This window comes from Schistocerca cancellata, chromosome 6 (assembly GCF_023864275.1).
Source record: "Schistocerca cancellata isolate TAMUIC-IGC-003103 chromosome 6, iqSchCanc2.1, whole genome shotgun sequence".
NCBI lineage: Eukaryota > Metazoa > Arthropoda > Insecta > Orthoptera > Acrididae > Schistocerca > Schistocerca cancellata.
In genome coordinates, this window is record NC_064631.1 from 68,376,831 (window position 1) to 68,401,216 (window position 24,386).

The 24,386-nt window shown below is 45.9% G+C and overlaps 1 pseudogene; it reads right to left on the bottom strand.

Moving 5' to 3' along the window:
- Positions 1–20,084: 20,084 nt before the first annotated feature.
- LOC126089817 (5S ribosomal RNA) lies at positions 20,085–20,202 on the bottom strand (annotated as a pseudogene).
- Positions 20,203–24,386: the final 4,184 nt, after the last annotated feature.

A 24,386-nucleotide genomic window follows, 5' to 3' on the forward strand; every position in this document is an offset into this window, starting at 1 on the left:
TTTCGATTCCTTGATGCATGAGAAACTGTTCTGCCAACCTAGCATTTCTTTTAGTCATGTTGTGCCATTTCTCTTTCCTGCAAAGCGATTCACTGCCTCCTCACATTCGATCTAACCACCTGCTCTTCAGCATTCTTCTAAAGCATCACACTTGAAATGGTTGTGTTCACTTCTGGTTTAAACTGGTTATGGTTCACAGTTCACTCCGATACTCCAGAAAAATCCCTTCATAAAACATTTCCTAACACTTGAATACGTATTAGATGTTAACGTATTTTTCAGAAATGCTTTTCCCGCTGTTGCCAGCATGAATATTATATCCTGTTCGGTCATTAACACTTATTTCGCTGCTCAAATAGCGAAACTCTTGTACTACTTTGAGCGTGTCATTTCCGAATTTAAATCCGCCAGCATCATCTGACTTAGTTCGATTACATTCCATTGCCTTTGTTTCATTTCTGTTTACGTTCATCTTATAATCTTTTTTTCAAGCCACGAGCCATTCTTTTCAAATGTTTTTTCCAACTCCTTTGCCGTTTCTGACAGTATCTCAGAGTTTTTATTTCTTCTTCTAAACTTTAATTTGCTCACCAAGTTTCTCCTTGACTTTTTAACTCTTGCTCAGTATACAGATCTAATAACACCGGAGATATGCTACAGACCTGTTTCAGCCCCTTATCAATTACTTCTCCTCTTTGAATTTTCTTCGGCTGTTATAGCTGCAGCCTGGTTTCCGTACAAGTTGTAAATAGTCTTTCTCTCTTTTATTGCATACCTACCACCTTCAAAAGCTCAAAGAGTGTAATCCAGTCAACATTGTGGAAAGCTTACTCCAATTCTGCAATGTGCTATAAACATAGATTTGCCTTCGTTCAACAACATTTTAGTCTAAGTCGTAGAACTAGAATCCTCGCGTGTTTCTACATAAACTGCAGAACCTGAACTGAATTATCGCGGGGCCAGAATCTACCAGATTTTCCACTCAAACATAACTTCAGCCAACACATACAGTACCAAACAAGGCAGAAAAAATTATACAAATTAGCACGTTTAAAAGCCACACAATGGAGACTACCCATCACACACATCAGAGCATACCACGGCGCTCGCTACGACTCAATAGAACTCAATATACCAGTCCCTGCGATGAACAGGATAGCTGTGAGGCGCAGACATAGAAATGTGTTTCTAAGACTATCAGGGGCATTCAGTATCACGTCAGCTCAGGCACTGTGTGTGATGTGTGGTGAAATCGATGTAAGTATCAAACATCGAGTTGCATCCTACTGTCTGGAGAACGGAAATCCAACAGAAAGGGCAACTAAACACTAGAGGGTCGACATCTGTCAACGATAGTGGGACCAAAGTGATAAAGGTCCTTTGGTATTCACCTTTCTCCCCAATATCGGAGATCCGTTACGAATGAAAGGTGCGAATCCGAGGGGTGGCATGGACACCTGTGTCCAGTGAATTTGCAGTGCGTTTCGCTTGCTTCTAGTGGATACTGCCAGTATGGGTACTGTTGATCTGTGGAACATTTAGCGGTACAGCCACTTTGCACTCAGTACAAGAAGCACTCAGGGACGCACACAAGTAAGTACCATTAAACAAACACGCAGATCAAATTTCTAAAATTTAACACACTTCCTGTAAAGAAATGAGACCATATCGACATCCGAGTTAGACGCAAGCGAGACGAATGGGTTAGTTCAGATGAAGACTTCAGCACAGCGGTTTCCTGTACCATTATCACCTACGAGGAGACGAAATAAACAATAACACGTAGACAACACATACCATAGACTGAATAGTCATACACAGACAAAGCAGAATATTAATCTGTTAATCTATTAAGTAGGCTAGTTCGTGGCCTGTTATTGTACCAGTTGCCAAGTAAAACATGTAACTAACTACAATAACATAGAAAAACTAACACAAGTAACCTAGCTAATTAACACGCTTATAGTGACGAGATAAAAATAACAGCCAACGCAGACAACAAACGAAATAAATGTAGAAATAGTAACAGATCGACAAAGTAGAATAGAAACCTGCCAATAGATTACGCAGGATAGTTCGAGGCCGGTAATTGTAGCAGGGACCACGTTAAACCTGTAATTAGGTTACGTTAACTTAGAAAAACTGTAACACAATAAATCTAGCTAATCAGCACATATGCATATACACTTCTGGAAATGGAAAAAAGAGCACATTGACACCGGTGTGTCAGACCCACCATACTTGCTCCGGACACTGCGAGAGGGCTGTACAAGCAATGATCACACGCACGGCACAGCGGACACACCAGGAACCGCGGTGTTGGCCGTCGAATGGCGCTAGCTGCGCAGCATTTGTGCACCGCCGCCGTCAGTGTCAGCCAGTTTGCCGTGGCATACGGAGCTCCATCGCAGTCTTTAACACTGGTAGCATGCCGCGACAGCGTGGACGTGAACCGTATGTGCAGTTGACGGACTTTGAGCGAGGGCGCATAGTGGGCATGCGGGAGGCCGGGTGGACGTACCGCCGAATTGCTCAACACGTGGGGCGTGAGGTCTCCACAGTACATCGATGTTGTCGCCAGTGGTCGGCGGAAGGTGCACGTGCCCGTCGACCTGGGACCGGACCGCAGCGACGCACGGATGCACGCCAAGACCGTAGGATCCTACGCAGTGCCGTAGGGGACCGCACCGCCACTTCCCAGCAAATTAGGGACACTGTTGCTCCTGGGGTATCGGCGAGGACCATTCGCAACCGTCTCCATGAAGCTGGGCTACGGTCCCGCACACCGTTAGGCCGTCTTCCGCTCACGCCCCAACATCGTGCAGCCCGCCTCCAGTGGTGTCGCGACAGGCGTGAATGGAGGGACGAATGGAGACGTGTCGTCTTCAGCGATGAGAGTCGCTTCTGCCTTGGCGCCAATGATGGTCGTATGCGTGTTTGGCGCCGTGCAGGTGAGCGCCACAATCAGGACTGCATACGACCGAGGCACACAGGGCCAACACCCGGCATCATGGTGTGGGGAGCGATCACCTACACTGGCCGTACACCACTGGTGATCGTCGAGGGGACACTGAATAGTGCACGGTACATCCAAACCGTCATCGAACCCATCGTTCTACCATTCCTAGACCGGCAAGGGAACTTGCTGTTCCAACAGGACAATGCACGTCCGCATGTATCCCGTGCCACCCAACGTGCTCTAGAAGGTGTAAGTCAACTACCCTGGCCAGCAAGATCTCCGGATGTGTCCCCCATTGAGCATGTTTGGGACTGGATGAAGCGTCGTCTCACGCGGTCTGCACGTCCAGCACGAATGCTGGTCCAACTGAGGCGCCAGGTGGAAATGGCATGGCAAGCCGTTCCACAGGACTACATCCAGCATCTCTACGATCGTCTCCATGGGAGAATAGCAGCCTGCATTGCTGCGAAAGGTGGATATACACTGTACTAGTGCCGACATTGTGCATGCTCTGTTGCCTGTGTCTATGTGCCTGTGGTTCTGTCAGTGTGATCATGTGATGTATCTGACCCCAGGAATGTGTCAATAAAGTTTCCCCTACCTGGGACAATGAATTCACGGTGTTCTTATTTCAATTTCCAGGAGTGTATCATATAAACACCAACAAATCTTACATACTGGAACAGTTATGCTAGAGATGAGTCGACTCTTGGCACCCGAGACGTGTATAGTCTCGTATAATAAACTGACAATGGTCTGCACTGTTCTGGGCCGTCTGGCTAGACGACACATTCCGAGACACCACCCTGACCAGCGCCGCTGAAGGGACAACTATCTCCAACACTAATCATCCCTGTTTCCTTTTTGTTCTCTTGCAAGTGTTGCGCGGGCAGTTTGAGGCTGAGCATTGCACGTTGCAAAATGACACCTGTGGTCGGAAGTCCACGTCGCTTTGATCCTACTGCGGGCTGAAGCTTTAAGTTGACACTGTGATGGTGTTACTCCTAGTCGTGTAGTATTCCAAGACAACGTCTTGTTCATCCCAAAAGAGAGTTAGCAAAACCTTCCCTGCAGATAGCTGGATCCAAAACTTCTTGGGTTCCGGCTATGAGGAATGGCGCCATTTCTTGCTTGCTCTTCATGTTTCTTGTTGGTGGTAAAGCACCCAGGTTTCGTCTCCTGTAACAATTCGGCCGAAGAAGACATCACCTTCTGATTCAAAGCGCCACAGAAATTCTTCACAGACGTCAAGTCGTTGCTCTTTCACATTTGGAGTCAGCTGCCATGACACACCCATCTTTCAGACGCTTTGCGAAACTTAAGCACTTCATGAATGATCAGACCTGCGACTGTTCCGTTCACCGTCAGGGTGGCTGTTTTCCATCCCCACGTCTTCAGCTGCTGCAGCAGACTCTGGCATCACAACGTACTGTGCCTGACTCGGACACTGCTTGCCTGTTACAGAGTCAGGCCATATCCGAGCTTTCTACTCCACTCATACACATGCTGCAGTAATAGAAGTGCGTCAACATACCGGGCGTTCGTTCGTCGATGGATTTCAAAAGGTTTCGTACCTTCACCGCTCTGAAAACATATGACCGAACGCTGTTCTTCCTTGACGGAAGTCGCAAGCGAGGCAGCCATTATGAACTGGTGTAGTGACCGCGTTTTGCATGTCTGTGGTATGGCACCGCCCGTAGTGCACTCCTTACAGGATTGGTGATACTACTGTCGACTTACGTAACAGTGGCACGAAATGACAATTTTTCATTACACTTTTAAGGTTTTGAGTTGACACCCCACATACAGCCTTAATGTTGTGGAACTCCTTCCTGTAAATTTGAACTCCCTTTGAAACCAATGGGAAGCGCCTTCCCAGAGATGCAGACAGCGCAGTATGTTGTTGATCAGGTTATTATTGACAAAGGTAACCACGCTCGCACGTCCTGTACGGCTGAACAAAGCATTCGGTGAAACTCTCGTTACAAGTCTAGATATTTAAGATGAAAGATATATTTATCGTAAACCTCTCAAACTCGAATTAGTTCCTCACCCATACAGTAGGAATTTCCAGAGAATGAGCGTTCAGATGGAGAGAACACAATATTTCCTAGTTCACGTGACTTCTTTGAAATCCTTCTCTTCTCACTTGTAGCAGAAATAGTTACTCGTAATTGCTGTTACTGGTAAATGAATGTCCAAACTCGAAGCAAGTACGTGTGATATTAATGTTTCACTATTAGTGTTAGATATCAACATCAGTATATACACTCCTGGAAACTGAAATAAGAACACCGTGAATTCATTGTCCCAGGAAGGGGAAAATTTATTGACACATTCCTGGGGTCAGATACATCACATGATCACACTGACAGAACCACAGGCACATAGACACAGGCAACAGAGCATGCACAATGTCGGCACTAGTACAGTGTATATCCACCTTTCGCAGCAATGCAGGCTGCTATTCTCCCATGGAGACGATCGTAGAGATGCTGGATGTAGTCCTGTAGAACGGCTTGCCATGCCATTTCCACCTGGCGCCTCAGTTGAATCAGCGTTCGTGCTGGACGTGCAGACCGCGTGAGACGACGCTTCATCCAGTCCCAAACATGCTCAATGGGGGACAGATCCGGAGATCTTGCTGGCCAGGGTAGTTGACTTACACCTTCTAGAGCACGTTGGGTGGCACGGGATAAATGCGGACGTGCATTGTCCTGTTGGAACAGCAAGTTCCCTTGCCGGTGTAGGAATGGTAGAACGATGGGTTCGATGACGGTTTGGATGTACCGTGCACTATTCAGTGTCCCCTCGACGATCACCAGTGGTGTACGGCCAGTGTAGGAGATCGCTCCCCACACCATGATGCCGGGTGTTGGCCCTGTGTGCCTCGGTCGTATGCAGTCCTGATTGTGGCGCTCACCTGCACGGCGCCAAACACGCATACGACCATCATTGGCACCAAGGCAGAAGCGAATCTCATCGCTGAAGACGACACGTCTCCATTCGTCCCTCCATTCACGCCTGTCGCGACACCACTGGAGGCGGGCTGCACGATGTTGGGGCGTGAGCGGAAGACGGCCTAACGGTGTGCGGGACCGTAGCCCAGCTTCATGGAGACGGTTGCGAATGGTCCTCGCCGATACCCCAGGAGCAACAGTGTCCCTAATTTGCTGGGAAGTGGCGGTGCGGTCCCCTACGGCACTGCGTAGGATCCTACGGTCTTGGCGTGCATCCGTGCGTCGCTGTGGTCCGGTCCCAGGTCGACGGGCACGTGCACCTTCCGCCGACCACTGGCGACAACATCGATGTACTGTGGAGACCTCACGCCCCACGTGTTGAGCAATTCGGCGGTACGTCCACCCGGCCTCCCGCATGCCCACTATACGCCCTCGCTCAAAGTCCGTCAACTGCACATACGGTTCACGTCCACGCTGTCGCGGCATGCTACCAGTGTTAAAGACTGCGATGGAGCTCCGTATGCCACGGCAAACTGGCTGACACTGACGGCGGCGGTGCACAAATGCTGCGCAGCTAGCGCCATTCGACGGCCAACACCGCGGTTCCTGGTGTGTCCGCTGTGCCGTGCGTGTGATCATTGCTTGTACAGCCCTCTCGCAGTGTCCGGAGCAAGTATGGTGGGTCTGACACACCGGTGTCAATGTGTTCTTTTTTCCATTTCCAGGAGTGTATGAAAACTGAAGCGACATGTGAAAAGTTGTACCAATGCCGGGATGCGAATCCGAGTCTCCTGCTCACCAGGCAGATAAGCTGAACGCTGCGCCGCCCTGGCACAGTGGCTTTGTACAACCGCAATAGCTATCCTAGCCCACGTGGTATTCCCCCTAAACTCGAACAACATTGCAGAGGCTCTCCGACAGTACTGGAATAATACCTCAGCACCGAACGAAACAGGGCATTCTGTCCGAAGCCAGGCTTAGGTTTTTTAATCTAATGAAACCAATTGGTTCCAGAGACCTTTCCAAGTCTCAGACATGTATGATGTATTCTGGGCGAACATTAATAAAATTGACAAAGCTGAGGGACGAATTCCTGACTGGAAATGGAGGAAAAGAGGTTCTACGAATAGTGTCCGGAAATGTATCTTTGCCACAGTAGATGCCGCTGACGAGCGAAAGTTCCTCTGACCGGGTGTCATGTGTACCTTTTGTGTTGCAGGCTGCGTGAGCGTACTGTAAGCAGTAAAATGGTCAGGTATTCGTGTTGGGAACAGGCCGAGATGGTGTTCGTGTACGATAGAGCAGATGGAAACGGTCAAGAAGCACCACGGCTATACCGAAACAAATACCCTCGCAGACACACGTCAGACAAAATTTCAAGTCCTTTTTGGGAGTTTACGTGAGCATGGGTCCTTTCAGACAGGTAAACGTGCAGGGAGGCTGTGGACTGTGCGAGCACCAGATTTGGACGACAGGATTCTATCCCCAGACAGTTTCCATCTCCTCGGCCGAACATGGACAACATCTTGGCTTTTTTCCGACACGAATACCGGACTATTCTGCTGCTTAGTATCACACAGTTTGTAACACATGACACATAGTCAGAAGAACTTTCATTTTTAGCGTCATCTGCTGTGGCATTTCCAGGCACATGCTCATAGGGCTATTTTTCCTCCATTTCCAGTCAGGAATTCGTACCTGTAATTTGTCCTTTTTATTAACAAACAAAGGGAACAAAAGAAAAATTTGGAGTAGGTATTAAAATCCGTGGAGAAGAAATAAAAACTTTGAGGTTCGCCGATGACATTGTAATTCTGTCAGAGACAGCAAAGGACTTGGAAGAGCAGTTGAACGGAATGGATGGTGTCTTGAAGGGAGGATATAAGATGAACATCAACAAAAGCAAAACGAGGATAATGGAATGTAGTCGAATTAAGTCGTGTGATGCTGAGGGTATTAGATTAGGAAATGAGACACTTAAAGTAGTAAAGGAGTTTTGCTATTTGGGGAGCAAAATAACTGGTTGGTTGGTTGGTTGGTTGGTTTGGGGAAGGAGACCAGACAGCGTGGTCATCGGTCTCATCGGATTAGGGAAGGATGGGGAAGGAAGTCGGCCGTGCTCTTTCAGAGGAACCATCCCGGCATTGGCCTGGAGTGATTTAGGGAAATCACGGAAAACCCAAATCAGGATGGCCGGACGCGGGATTGAACCGTCGTCCTCCCGAATGCGAGTCCAGTGTCTAACCACTGCGCCACCTCGCGCAAAATAACTGATGATGGTAGAAGTAGAGAGGATATAAAATGTAGACTGGCAATGGCAAGGAAAGCGTTTCTGAAGAAGAGAAATTTGTTAACATCGAGTATAGATTTAAGTGTCAGGAAGTCATTTCTGAAAGTATTTGTATGGAGTGTAGCAATGTATGGAAGTGAAACATGGACGGTAAATAGTTTGGACAAGAAGAGAATAGAAGCTTTTGAAATGTGGTGCTACAGAAGAATGCTGAAGATCAGATGGGTAGATCACATAACTAATGAGGAAGTATTGAAAAGGATTGGGGAGAAGAGAAGTTTGTGGCACAACTTGACCAGAAGAAGGGATCGGTTGGTAGGACATGTTCTGAGGCATCAAGGGATCCCCAATTTAGTATTGGAAGGCAGCGTGGAGGGTAAAAATCGTAGGGCGAGACCAAGAGATGAATACACTAAGCAGATTCAGAAGGATGTAGGTTGCAGTAGGTACTGGGAGATGAAGAATCTTGCACAGGATAGAGTAGCATGGAGAGCTGCATCAAACCAGTCTCAGGACTGAAGACAACAACAACAACATTAATGCCCACCATATATTTGCACGCTGAAGCAATGAACGAACATTGTCCACGTGGTTACACCGCCCGGTCTCAGGCACCTTCACACGATTCGCGCGGCTCCTCCCGTCGGAGGTTCGAGTCCTCACTCGGGCATGGGTGTGTGTGTGTTGTTCTTAATGTAAATTAGTTTAAGTTAGATTAAGCCTAGGGACCGATGATCTCAGCAGTTAGGTCCCATAGCAACTTACCACAAATTTAAATTTTCAATGAAAATTGGTACTAAAATTTGGGGTGGAAGGCACTCTGTAGTTGTCCACGCAGTTGTGCAAAGGCACTGTGAGAGGATGGCTTAAGGCTTGGCTCGGCTTGTTTGGGGAAAGAGACCAGACAGCGAGGTCATCGGTCTCATCGGCTTAGAGAAGGACAGGGAAGGAAGTCGGCCGTGCCCTTTCAATGGAACCTGCCGGCATTTGCCTGGAGCGATGTAGGGAAACCACGGAAAACCTAAATCAGGATGGCCGGACGCGGGATTGTACCGTCGTCCTCCCGAATGCATGCCTTAAGGGTTAGCTCATGTGCCTAGTGAGCATGAGACCTGGGCTCGAATCTCGGACTTGGTACAAATTTTCATTTGTCGCTTCAGTGTGCACATATGCATCGTAGATGCCTGAGACTTGGAAAGGTCTCTGGGAACAGTTTCATTTGAGTAAACAGGAGTGCAGTAGTTAAATCACGTGGCAGTTTCCGTTTGACGTTGACGACACAAACCGGTGGTGGAAAACATTATGACCGCCTCATTTGTAGCGTGTCGGTCCGTCTTCGAAACGCAGTACAGCAGCGATTCTGCGTGGCATGGATTCAACAAGTCCTGGACAGGTTTCTGGAGGTATGTGGCACTAGACGTGTAGGAAGGGCTCAAGATATTCCATAAAAATACAGAACCGATGGCTCGTGGGATCTACATTTGTTGGACTTCTTCATTTGTGGCTTTTATAATCGCTAGAATGGTTTCCCATTCGTCACGTAAAGGTATAATGTTCTAAAGGATTCTTGTAAACAGCAGAAGGTCGTCATGACGAAACAGGAACATTGCCAAGTCGGCCCCTTCGTAACACTACGGTGACGACAGCTGGGATGTCACCGACACGTTCCAGACGGTTCGTCGGGCCACAATAGCCGCGGCTAAATACAGACATCAGCACGGGGAACACTGTTGAACCCTGTAGCAGTCGCATGAATTTCTGTTACATCGTGCGTCACGTGGGTTCCAGCCGTCTCCCCTTCTCCTCCCCCCCCCCCCCTCCTGGTTGCTCTGATATAACTTCCCATTTGCGTGTGTCTCTTTCTAAAATGTCGGCTGGTCTTATGTTTGCATAACTGAAATCCTTTCGAATTTCATCCATCCAAGGTGTAACCTCACATAAGCGTTGGTGTGACGTCACGTGTGCTGGACTGCTGTTGAAATTGCTCGTCAATATTTTGTAAAGTTTTAGTCTTCAGTTACTTATTTTGAAGTTTATTTGTGTCCATATTTGCTGTAAAAGTAACTTATTGGCGGCTTTTCATTAATTTCAGTCTTTCTTCCTGTGTTACTGACTCGAGTGGTCTGTTATTCGTGGGCGTGCTTACGTCGTTCGTCTAAGCCTCACGCCTCTGTAGTGTGTTTACATTCTGCGGCTTCCACTGCAGCTGTAGCGGTTATAAAGCGAAGTACTGACAAACTTATTTGTGCACTGTTATACAGTTATTAAATTTAATAATTTTCAGCGGTGTTTCGTGCTGTTTGTGGCGAAATAACGATTTAATAAACTTTAGGAAAAGTTTGCTCGCAGTGTTTTTTAGAGTTTTCTGTGCGTTGAAGTCGATTACTAAATTTCGTGCTGTAGTTTTCAGCTGAGGTTTCTTATTGTTTCTAGCCAAATATTCCAGTAAAATTTTCATTCTGTGCTTTAACTTCATTTAGTGTTCCAGTGGTCGTTTGAATTTTTGGTTTTAGATAACAATTTTGTGAACTTTTGTTGGAATTGGTATTAGCTGTGGTGTAGTAGTTGCTTTATTACTAGACAGTGAATTTCAAGACCGCTATTGTTAGTTCTGTAATAGTTCTACTGGTGTAACTGAACTTCGGTAATGTAGACGTATAGTTATTTTTCAGTAACTAAAATTTTACCATGAGTGAGAAGTGTGGGCTTTTTTGTAGGTTTGTGAGTAGTGGGTTACGTTGTGGGATTTGTTCAAAGCATTTTCATTGGGGGGAGGGGGAATGCAGTGGGGAAGCCAGTGGGCGTTATAGCGAGATCCTATCCAGAAAATGCAGAATATGTAGTAGAAATAAGTTGATAGAGGAGCAGAAGTGTAAGATCTGTGCCCTTCAGGTGCAGTTACAACGCGCAAAGGTGGAACTACATAAGTTGAGGAAGGTGAAGGGTGGTGGGGAATGGAAACTTGCAGTTGGCAAGGAGGCAGCTAGGAAGAGGAGGTATTCATACAGTTATACTTTGCTTATATACAATAGATTTGACCAACTGTCAGAGTTGAGCGGAGGGGAGCCTTTTGCAGGGAACATGCAGCAGTCCTCAGCAGTTGGGAGGCCTAGGTCAGTTTCAAAGTCAAACAGAAAGAAGAAGATTCTACTGCTAGGCATTTCGCACGGTAGAGGTGTGGGCCAGCAGATGCAGGAAGTATTAGTGCGTGAGTACCAGGTCACCAGCATTGTGAAGCCTAGTGCAGGGTTGTCTCAGGTGACTGACAGCATAGGGGAGTCATGTAGGAATATTACAAAGGAGGATCAGGTAGTGATAGTGGGAGGAACAGGAAACAGTCTTGATGGGGACGAGGAATATGATGTAGGTGGTGACCTGGTAAAGACAGCTACTCAAACTGGTGGCACTAATGTGCATTTCGTGCAAATTTTTCAGCGTCATGACCAGCCTCATCTTAATGCGGCTGTTAGGCACGTTGACACGGGCCCGGGGAGGACACTGATGGCAGGGGTCACATCACAGTGCTGCCAGTTGGGTCTGTCAGTAGATCGGGATTCACTTGGCATGGCCTACACCTAAATAGGTATGGGGCAGGGGGCAGAGTTGTGGTTGCTGGTGGGGGTGGTGGTGGGATCACTCATGGAAAAATTGCTGTAGTAGTTGGTGTGAGAGCTGCACCTTTTTTAGATTGAAGTCAGCTGATAGGTGTACCCTCTAACTAGGAGCTCACCTTCTGAAGATGTAATGTTTCCAAGTAGAGAAGGAATTAGCATATTTCATCAAAATAGAAGAGGTATTAGGGATAAAGTTAGTGAACTGCTTATAGATGTTGGCTCTGAAATTATTGGTATATCAGAGCACCACTTAAATAATTTTACAATTCAGAGGCTTCCTGTACCAGGCTACAGGATACAGATTAGCTGGCTGTTTTTCAAGTAGTTCCTTGTGGGGTGGGGTGGCTATGAACGTAAAAAACACTATTCCATTTGAGTCCTTAGACGTATCTCGGCACTGTACTGAAGAATCGATTTTCTGGTAGTCGTCTGAGATGACCAAAGAATTTCAATCGTCTTTTTCTAATGTCAATGTCGATGTTTGAAAACTTTATTCTAATAACCACACATTACTTATTTTAATGAAAACAAACAAAAGTGTATTTACGTTGCAGTAAAAATGAAAAAGTGCTGTTTGTGAACCGTACACTGAGTACCTGAATATGAACCTAACTACTACGACAATTACACCAATATTTCCAAATTATTTTCTGACACACGAATTATTTCAGCCCGCACTGTCCAAACAATTGACACAAACTTCTTCCAAATGATCACGGCAGCTCAACGTACCGCACCTAACCTTTCCTGGTTGATTTGCTCCACGATCTACCACACTCGTAACATATTCCTCTTTTTCCTTTCCTTTTCTCCTGTGGACTGTTCAGTCTCTTCCATACCAAGTCCTGAAAGTCCATGCCTTCTGACGTCCGGAATCTGTAGCGCCCGACTTCTCCTTTCTCTTTGCTGCCTAATGGGTTTCCATGCAAAATTCGTTGGCAAAGCTATACTCATCAGTAGCTTACTTCATTATTTTTATCGAATTAAACACTGAAAAGTAAAAAACTTACGTATCGAAATAGAAACGGAAATGGTAACACCAGTAGTCGTACTGCTGACAGTTGTCAAGCAGAGCATAGAATGTGGATAAACTTATTTTCATACTTGCTAGCCGACGGCTATGGCCGAGCGGTTCTAGGCGCTTCAATCTGGAACCGCACTGCTGCTATAGTCGCAGGTTCGAATCTAGCCTCGTGCATGGATGTGTGTGATGTCCTTAGGTTAATTAGGTTTAAGTAGTTCTACGTCTAGGGGACTGATGACCTCAGATGTTAAGTCCCATTGTGCTCAGAGCCATTTGAACTATATACTTGCTAACAATAGCCATTTTCAAACAAGAATGGTGAAATACTGACCTTTAAATTGGAACTCTAACCTCTACAATTTCACGTCTGCGGAAAGCCACTACGAATGGCAACATGACAAAAAGAAAATCGTTAGGTGACATGCACTGATCAGTCAGAACATCATGACCACCGACCTACTATCGATATGAACCCCTCCAGGCGATAACAGCTGCACCTAGCGAGGAACTGCTGTTAGTCAGACATAAACACTGTGCATGTGGTATCAGTGAGAGAGCTGTCCGTTTGTACGAGGGCAGTTCAATAAGTAATGCAACACATTTTTTTTCTCGGCCAATTTTGGTTGAAAAACCGGAAATTTCTTGTGGAATATTTTCAAACATTCCCGCTTCGTCTCGTATAGTTTCATTGACTTCCGACAGGTGGCAGCGCTGTACGGAGCTGTTAAAATGGCGTCTGTAACGGATGTGCGCTGCAAACAACGGGCAGTGATCGAGTTTCTTTTGGCGGAAAACCAGGGCATCTCAGATATTCATAGGCGCTTGCAGAATGTCTACGGTGATCTGGCAGTGGACAAAAGCACGGTGAGTCGTTGGGCAAAGCGTGTGTCATCATCGCCGCAAGGTCAAGCAAGACTGTCTGATCTCCCGCGTGCGGGCCGGCCGTGCACAGCTGTGACTCCCGCAATGGCGGAGCGTGCGAACACACTCGTTCGAGATGATCGACGGATCACCATCAAACAACTCAGTGCTCAACTTGACATCTCTGTTGGTAGTGCTGTCACAATTGTTCACCAGTTGGGATATTCAAAGGTTTGTTCCCGCTGGGTCCCTCGTTGTTTAACCGAACACCATAAAGAGCAAAGGAGAACCATCTGTGCGGAATTGCTTGCTCGTCATGTGGCTGAGGGTGACAATTTCTTGTCAAAGATTGTTACAGGCGATGAAACATGGGTTCATCACTTCGAACCTGAAACAAAACGGCAATCAATGGAGTGGCGCCACACCCACTCCCCTACCAAGAAAAAGTTTAAAGCCATACCCTCAGCCGGTAAAGTCATGGTTACAGTCTTCTGGGACGCTGAAGGGGTTATTCTGTTCGATGTCCTTCCCCATGGTCAAACGATCAACTCTGAAGTGTATTGTGCTACTCCTCAGAAATTGAAGAAACGAGTTCAGCGTGTTCGTAGGCACAAAAATCTGAACGAACTTCTCCTTCTTCATGACAACGCAAGACCTCATACAAGTCTTCGCACCCGAGAGGAGCTCACAAAACTTCAGTGGACTGTTCTTCCTCATGCACCCTACAGCCCCGATCTCGCACCGTCAGATTTCCATATGTTTGGCCCAAGGAAGGACGCAATCCGTGGGAGGCACTACGCGGATGATGAAGAAGTTATTGATGCAGTACGACGTTGGCTCCGACATCGACCAGTGGAATGGTACCGTGCGGGCATACAGGCCCTCATTTCAAGGTGGCGTAAGGCCGTAGCATTGAATGGAGATTACTTTGAAAAATAGTGTTGCGTAGCTAAAAGATTGGGGAATAACCTGGTGTATTTCAATGCTGAATAAAACAAGCCCTGTTTCAGAAAAAAAATGTGTTGCATTACTTATTAAACTGGCCTCGTAGAAAGGGGGACGCAAGCGATCTGAGTTTGAGCGAGAGCAGATTGCGATGGCCCCCAGGCTCGGCGCTAGCATTTTGCGAACTGCACGACTGGCCGGATGGTCGAGGCGTGATGTGGTGAGTGTCTCCAGGACGTGGCGAAGCCAATGTGAAATCACGTCCATACGTCGTGGAATGGGCCTGCCGCACGTCATTACAATGTCGGACTTCTTAGGCTGGGGAGACTGGTAATACAGGACAGGCGGCGAACTGCCTGAAGTAACATGAGGCATTAATGCTGGACGGAGTGCAAATGTGCCCGAGCACACAGTGCTCTGAACACTCCTAACGATGTGCCTCCGCAGACGACGACCCATGGGTGTGCCAATGTTGATAATGCTACATCGGCAACTACGACTGAAATGTTCACACGACCTTCGACACAGGACGTGGCGCAGTAGCAGAGCGTTGCATGCTCTGATGAGTCCCGATACCTTCTTCATTATTCCGATAGAAGGGCACGAATCCGTCCTCTCCCTGAGGAACAGCACCTTGACACTTGCGCTGCGAGACGGAGAAAAGTTGGCGGCTTCATTACGTTCTGGAAAAGATTCGCTTGGGCATCCATGGGTCCAGTGGAGCTTGCGCAGGATACCGTGACGGCTAAGGCGTGTCGTAAAGTGGTTGCAGACCACGTACACCCGTCGATGGCGATCGTGTTTCCCGAAGGCAGTGGCATTTTCCAACAAGATAATTCGTCATGTCTCGTGGCAAGTAGCATGATGGAGTGGTTCGAGGAACACAGTGGCGAGTTCCAGTTGATGTGACACAGGCTTTGGAATGGACGTTGTCAAAACAAGGGCGTTTCTCGTTGCGGTGGGATCTTCTCACGAAATTTGAATCGGCAATCCGAATGAAAAAAATATTTTTTTGGTTCCGACTTACATTGGGAGAAACGATCATCACAATAAAATAAGGGAAATCGGACCTCGCACGAAAAGATATGGGTGCTCGTTTTTTCCGCACGCTCTTCGAGGGTGGAATAATAGAGCATTATTGCGAAAGTGGTTCGATGAACCCTCTGCTAGGGACTTAAGTGTGATTTGCGGAGTATCCATGCAGGTGTAGCTGCAGTACTTCGAGCGACACAAAACACTTAGCAAAGCTTTTAGTATAGACTCTTCAGTGTAAGCTCGAGATGACTGATTAGAAATTGTTGACTATGTTTAAACGAACGTGAGCGTGCACGGGGCAGTGACCGTCTTCAGCGGACTTTCCCAGGAGGCGGGCAGCGCAGGCACGTGGCTCGCTCTTCCGGTGAAAAGCCCGCGCCCCTTATCTGGCCCGCGACTACTGTCGGCGCAGTTCGCCAGCCCCTGCCCCGGGTTTGTCCTCACCCTGCTGCCGCCTTTGTGAAGGAAGCACCCGCGGCCGCACACCGCGAATCCGACCGCAGCGGCAGAAGGAACGGTGCTAGGTGCCGAGAACTTTATATCTCTAAATGCGGGAAAACTTTGTTGCCCAACTCCGCTCTCTTTATGTGGACGTAAATGTTCCCGTAAAATAAATTTTAAGTACGCTGTGAAGAAAATTATAACCTCCTTATTAGCGCAATGAGAATTTATTAAAACGGAAAGTTTAAAGCCAGTGGAGTATATTGTGCTACTGTGCGCGCGGCGCGGAGTTTTCCGTTTTGATTACGTACCGTATACTCACTTACGTATGGAAGTAGTAGCAGTGCTAAAATACACCGCCGAGGTTTGAGAATATTATACATCGCGCATGCACGGAGGCCCGTGATGCAAAACTTGCAAGAGGGAGAATCTTCCTTTTCAGTAACATATGTCCTGAGTCTTAATTTTGTAAGGAATTCCCGTGTGATACGAACTGTCAGCATAGCTTCTAGTGACAAGTATTATTGAAGAGTAAAACTGTACAGGACCTATACGTAGGGCAGTAGCTTCTATTTCCGTTTTACAGTATGCTTGTATCACACTCATTTTGGAAATACAATGAGAAGTATTGCTGAGGAACGAATTCGACACACAATTTTTTTACAGAAGGGAGTATTTTTCATTTGAGTTTTATAATGAGTGTGCGTAACAATTCATTTTCAAATGGCTTGAGATTCTTCAGTACATATTACTTTATTCGAGCGGGGTTTGCACTTGAATTTGCGCACGCAGTGGCCGAACAGGAAAACAGAATAAAAGATGTTAAATAGCACAGCAGAAGTCGTGGCTGACACCCAAACCTTCAGATGTCAGACACTCAGATCGATACCAAACGTTATTGTCGATAGAGTGTCAACCAAAATTCCGATTTACTTGTATTGTAAACGTGCTGGTGTTCGGAGGAAGGAGCGTAAATGTTAATTGAAAGTAACACCAGAACTACGGTGTTCATCAAAAGCATAACTGTTTGATGATGTTTGGTTTGTGTGGCGCTCAACTGCGAGGTCATCAGCGTCCGTACGAAGTCCCAATTTTAACACAGCCAATTTTTGTACCCAATCCAATCTAGCCACTGTCACGAATGATGATGATGATGAAATGGTGAGGAAAACACCCAGTCTCCGGGCAGAGGAAATCCCCAACCCAGCCGGGAATCGAACCCGGGACCACGTGATCCAGAGGCGTGAACGCTCACCACTAGACCACGAGCTGCAGATTAAACCACGGCCGGCCGATCTAGCCGAGCGGTTCTGGGTGCCTCAGTCTGGAACCGCGCGACCGCTACTGTCGCAGGTTCGAATCCTGCCTCGGGCATGGATGTGTGTGATGTCCTTAGGTTAGTTAGGTTCAAATAATTCCAAGTTCTAGGGGACTGATGACCTCAGCAGTTAAGTCCCATAGTGCTTAGAACCATTTGAACCATTTTTGACTGTCCGACACAAATGTCGGGTTGAAACTACCAGACGCATAATATGGAAACAAGAAACCAAACTGACCGGGCTTCAATAGAACGCGGGAAGATCGCTGAAGGAGATTAGATGAAAGAATAATAAGTACAAATTTTGACTATGAGGTGGCAGTACGGTAATCCACCAGTCCTGGTGAACACGCTGTAGCCTAAGAAATTCTTTCACGTTGGGTATCGTGACAAATTAACACTCCGCGAAGACACTGGCATTGAACAGACATATCGAAAAATGAGATATTAAACTTAACAACAAATAACACATCAAACGCACGATGTCAGTAAATGAGAAAGGACGAGGCATATCGCCAAAGTCGTATGCAATACGCCAATTAGATTACAAGAGCGAGGCTCAGTAAAGGTATTAATAACCCGAAGTGAGAGCGTTGATTTTTCTCACAGCAGCCGACATCCTATCGCGGACTGAGTTAGACTGGGTCACGTTCCAGAGGAAAGCGCGTACTCACACCACGACGAGGACCGCAAGAGTGCCTCACAAAACCGGCCTCCAGGTTTTTCTCCGTGGTAGGGCCAAGGAAAGCAGTTCCTGATTTCGAGTGACATAAAACTGAACCTCTCCTTCGCATCCTTTTCCCAAGTATCTGTACAGCCTCAACTAGACAGCAAAGGCGACAAAAACGTAAGACACGAAATCTTAAATTATGAAACACGTACCACTCTCAGCGCGAACTCGCAAAACTATCGTCGCTGGATTCTGAATGCCTTCATAATTGACATCGATAACGTCTACTTGATGTAAAACCAGGAGTTTTGAGGGCAGTTAGTGCTACGCGAATCACTGACCTGATATTTTTCCACTGAACCATAACTTACGACAGGTACGTGGACAGTATGCTGCTAGCCTTTTCAAAGAACTGACAGCCAAAGAAAAGACTTAACTGTTATTTAATGCTGATCAGTGAAAGAACACATATCTGAAATCCACAGATGACAGTATCACGACACAATGTCTGAGGTTTGAGGATAGAATAACGATGTATGTGGCGGTTGGAGAATGTCTCCTAGGTTCTTATCGCACATGAAATTTCTTATATTTTGATAGCTAGACAGGTTCCAGCTACGTCTCGTTAATTCCGTAATGACAACGAAACCTGCTACTTTGAATATTTCTACATTTAGGGGCAGTGTCTAACCAATCCATTCGGTGCTTATTCTCCAATTTCTCATCGGATATTCACACTGTCTTCTCCAGACACTCCTCGTTTTTGAATAAAGTTAATTTTGTAATCGAGTGGTTGCTTCTTCTGGATATTTCTGTTCCCACATCCTTGTGTCATTACCACTGCGACCTCTCCATTTACAAGAAAATTTATGCACGCTGTCTACTAAAAAGCATTTTCTTCCATATTTAGATTTATCTTCTGGAACCTTGAGAGCGAAGCGCACGTCATTTTCCCATGCTATCCTATTCCAACACGTACGGTGCGAGGGACGAAAAATCGTCGTCGAAGTTCCATCTTAGTTCCTATCTTACTGGTTTTCAGCTCATTGTCATTTCATGGAATTCAAGTGAGAGGAAAACAATATGTATCTTGAGTCTACAGTTACACTTCTATCAGAGGTATGTTGCTGCGTTTTTAAGAATAATCGGCGACGTCTCTCTCGTAATGTCTACCGCTTGAGTTGGTAAACATTTCGGTGACAGTCTTCTCTCTGCTAAGGAACTTGTATCTTCTTCATTAGTCTTACCTTTTTAGAAATCTGTCGAAATACGGTTTCGATAGCTAGCTGATTCTAGAGTAATTTATATTTCCTTAGATTTATTTCAATAGATATGACTAGCATTTACCTTGTCTCAGCTAGGCTTATGTTGTTGGTTCAATTGGGGAGAGGGGACGAAAGGGCGAGGACATCGGTCCCGTAAGATTAAGGAAGGTTGGGGAAGAAAATCGGTCGTGCCCTTTCAAAGGAACCGCCCCGGAATTTGCCAAATGCGATTTAGGGAAATCACGGAAGATCTAAATCGGGGTGGGAGGACGCGACTTTTCACCGTCGTCCTCCCGAATGCGAGTCCAGTGTGCTAACCACTGCGTCACCTCGCTCCGTAGGCTTTCGTAACCGTAACTCCTACTGTTAGATATTTTGCGGTTATGGCTATTTCCGAACCACTGGTACCATTTCGATAATCAAACAGTTCTCCGTCTTTATTCCCATTTATGCCCAAGAAGTTTCCTTTGTTGCAATAAATAGCCCTTATGCACAAATTAGCATTCCGTCTTCAGGCCACAAGTGGCCCATCGGGACCATCCGACCGCCGTGTCATCCTCAGATGAGGATGCGGATAGGAGGGGCGTGTGGTCAGCACACCGCTCTCCCGGTCATTATGATGGTTTTCTGTGACCGGAGCCGCTACTATTCGGTCGAGTAGCTCCTCAATTGGCATCACGAGGCTGAGTGAATCCCGAAAAATGGCAACAGCGCATGGCGGCCCGGACGGTGACCCATCCGAGTGCCAGCCACGCCCGACAGCGCTTAACTTCGGTGATCTGATGGGAACCGGTATGCCCACTGCGGCAAGCCCGTTGCCTTATGCACAATTTTTTTTTTTTTGTTTGGTCATCAGTCTACTGACTGGTTTGATGCAGCCCGCCACAATTTCCTTTCCTGTGCTAACCTCTTCATCTCAGAGTAGCACTTGCAACCTACGTCCTCAATCATTTGCTTGACGTATTCCAATCTCTGTCTTCCTCTACAGTTTTTGCCCTCTACAGCTCCCTCTAGTACCATGGAAGTAATTCTCTCATGTCTTAGCAGACGTCCTATCATCCTGTCCCTTCTCCTTATCAGTGTTATCCACATATTCCTTTCCTCTCCGATTCTGCGTAGAACCTCCTCATTCCTTACCTTATCAGTCCACCTAATTTTCAACATTCGTCTATAGCACCACATCTCAAATGCTTCGATTCTCTTCTGTTCCGGTTGTCCCACAGTCCATGTTTCACTACCATACAATGCTGTACTCCAGACGTACATCCTCAGAAATTTCTTCCTCAAATTAAGGCCGGTATTTGATATTAGTAGACTTCTCTTGGCCAGAAATGCCTTTTTTGCCATAGCGAGTCTGCTTTTAATGTCCTCCTTGCTCCGTCCGTCATTGGTTATTTTACTGCCTAGGTAGCAGAATTCCTTAACTTCATTGACTTGGTGACCATCAATCCTGATGTTAAGTTTCTCGCTGTTCTCATTTCTACTACTTCTCATTACCTTCGTCTTTCTCCGATTTACTCTCAAACCAAACTGCGTACTCATTGGATTGTTCATTCCGTTCAGCAGATCATTTAATTCTTCTTTACTTTCACTCAGGATAGCAATGTCATCAGCGAATCGTATCATTGATATCCTTTCACCATGTATTTTAATTCCACTCCTGAACCTTTCTTTTATTTCCATCATTGCTTCCTCGATGTACAGATTGAAAAGTAGGGGCAAAAGGCTACAGCCTTGTCTTACCCTCTTCTTAATACGAGCACTTCGTTCTTGATCGTCCACTCTTATTATTCCCTCTTGGTTGTTGTACATATTGCATATGACCCGTCTCTCCCTATAGCTTACCCCTACTTTTTTCAGAATCTCGAACAGCTTGCACCATTTTATATTGTCGAACGCTTTTTCCAGGTCGACAAATCCTATGAAAGTGTCTTGATTTTTCTTTAGCCTTGCTTCCATTATTAGCCGTAGCCTCAGAATTGCCTCTCTCGTCCCTTTACTTTTCCTAAAGCCAAACTGATCGTCACCTAGCGTTTTCTCAATTTTCTTTTCCATTCTTCTGTATATTATTCTTGTAAGCAGCTTCGATGCATGAGCTGTTAAGCTGATTGTGCGATAATTCTCGCACTTGTCAGCTCTTGCCGTCTTCGGAATTGTGTGGATTATGCTTTTCCGAAAGTCCGATGCTATATCGCCAGACTCATATATTCTACACACCAACGTGAATAGTCGTTTTGTTGCCACTTCCCCCAATGATTTTAGAAATTCTGATGGAATGTTATCTATTCCTTCTGCCTTATTTGACCGTAAGTCCTCCAAAGCTCTTTTAAATTCCGATTCTAATACTGGATCCCCTATCTCTTCTAAATCGACTCCTGTTTCTTCTTCTATCACATCAGACAAATCTTCACTCTCATAGAGCCTTTCAATGTATTCTTTCCACCTATCTGCTCTGTCCTCTGCATTTAACAGTGGTATTCCCGTTGCACTCTTAATGTTACCACCGTTGCTTTTAATGTCACCAAAGGTTGTTTTGACTTTCCTGTATGCTGAGTCTGTCCTTCCGACAATCATATATTTTTCGATGTCTTCACATTTTTCCTGCAGCCATTTCGTCTTAGCTTCCCTGCACTTCCTATTTATTTCATTCCTCGGCGACTTGTATTTCTGTATTCCTGATTTTCCCGGAACATGTTTGTACTTCCTCCTTTCATCAATCAACTGAAGTATTTCTTCTGTTACCCATGGTTTCTTCGCAGCTACCTTCTTTGTACCTATGTTTTCCTTCCCAAAATGTGATGGCCCTTTGCAGAGATGTCCATTCCTCTTCAACTGTACTGCCTACTGCGCTATTCCTTATTGCTGTATCTATAGCGTTAGAGAACTTCAAACGTATCTCGTCATTCCTTAGTTCTTCCGTATCCCACTTCTTTGCGTATTGATTCTTCCTGACTAATGTCTTGAACTTCAGCCTACTCTTCATCACTACTATATTGTGATCTGAGTCTATATCTGCTCCTGGGTACGCCTTAAAATCCAGTATCTGATTTCGGAATCTCTGTCTGACCATGATGTAATCTAATTGAAATCTTCCCGTATCTCCCGGCCTGTTCCAAGTATACCTCCTCCTCTTGTGATTCTTGAACAGGGTATTCGCTATTACTAGCTGCAGCTTGTTACAGAACTCAATTAGTCTTTCTCCTCTTTCATTCCTTGTCCCAAGCCCATTTTCTCCTGTGACCTTTTCTTCTACTCCTTCCCCTACAACTGCATTCTAGTCGCCCATGACTATTAGATTTTCGTCCCCCTTTACATACTGCATTACCCTTTCAACATCCTCATACACTTTCTCTATCTGTTCATCTTCAGCTTGCGACGTCGGCATGTATACCTGAACTATCGTTGTCGGTGTTGGTCTGCTGTCGATACTCATTAGAACAACCCGGTCACTGAACTGTTCACAGTAACACACCCTCTGCCCTACCTTCCTATTCATAACGAATCCTACACCTGTTATACCATTTTCTGCTGCTGTTGATATTACCCGATACTCATCTGACCAGAAATCCTTCTCTTCCTTCCACTTCACTTCACTGACCCCTACTATATCTAGATTGAGCCTTTGCATTTCCCTTTTCAGATTTTCTAGTTTCCCTACCACGTTCAAGCTTCTGACATTCCACGCCCCGACTCGTAGAACGTTATCCTTTCGTAGATTATTCAGTCTTTTTCTCATAGTAACCTCCCCCTTGGCAGTCCCCTCCCGGAGATCCGAATGGGGGACTATTCCGGAATCTTTTGCCAATGGAGAGATCATCATGACACTTCTTCAATTACAGGCCACATGTCCTGTGGATACACGTTACGTGTCTTTAATGCAGTGGTTTCCATTGCCTTCTGCATCCTCATGTCGTTTATCATTGCTGATTCTTCCGCCTTTAGGGGCAATTTCCCACCCCTAGGACAAGAGAGTGCCCTGAACCTCTATCCGCTCCTCCGCCCTCTTTGACAAGGCCGTTGGCAGAATGAGGCTGACTTCTTATGCCGGAAGTCTTCGGCCGCCAATGCTGATTATTTATCAAAATTTAGGCAGTGGCACAAATTAGAAACCCTTAAATCATCCCAGTGCTTACTTTGATGTAAGCCTTTCCGGAAATCTCGTTGGACCACTTGAAAAGTACTTTTTCGCCCAGTACACACTGCCACGTTATGATTATAGTTAATTAGTTCATTTCGACAAAAAAGCAGATAATAGGTGACTTATCCGTAAGCTATAACGTTGAATGTTTGTGCATCCGTACACTTCATGTCAACCGCACAAGTCGGGGGAGTCTTACAAACAACAGACTGACATTTCTTATGATTGTCTCATAGCAAGAAAGGTATGAAGAAATGTTGCTAGCCCCACACTGCATGTCCAAATAAACCAAGCAAGAAATCTTGCCACGACTTTTCGTACTTTCTTCTACATACGAAAATATATGCGTAAATGTGTAAATAATCTTCGGCACATTATTTATAGGGCATATTCCTTTTGTCTGTAATTAAGACAGCAATAGGATTTAGACATCAGGGCGCAATGCTGAGATTTCTGCAATGTAGTTTGCAAACTATATTCATTTCACATATTATCGACGTGCTCCAGCTGTCCGCTGTTTAAGAGCTTTTGAAGTTTAGTGTACAAAAATTAAATAGTCCGACTCATTTCATCTCTTGAAACTGTATGAGCAGGGCAAGTACCAAAACAAAAAAGACCGAAGTGACAATTTCCACATACTTCATGGAAAGCCTTTCATTCCGTGGACTGCCCGTTCTTACCCTGCAGAAAACGAGTTTCGTCGAACTCACGCCACCCATACATTCCGCAACTGCTTCCGGCCTCTAGGATCTCACATTTCCAATTATTCCGCAGTAATGCGAGAATATTGCGGACATTTTATCATTATATCCATCCACCCGCGGGGAAATACTGTAACATCATGAACAGATGTAGGATGTTTTTCG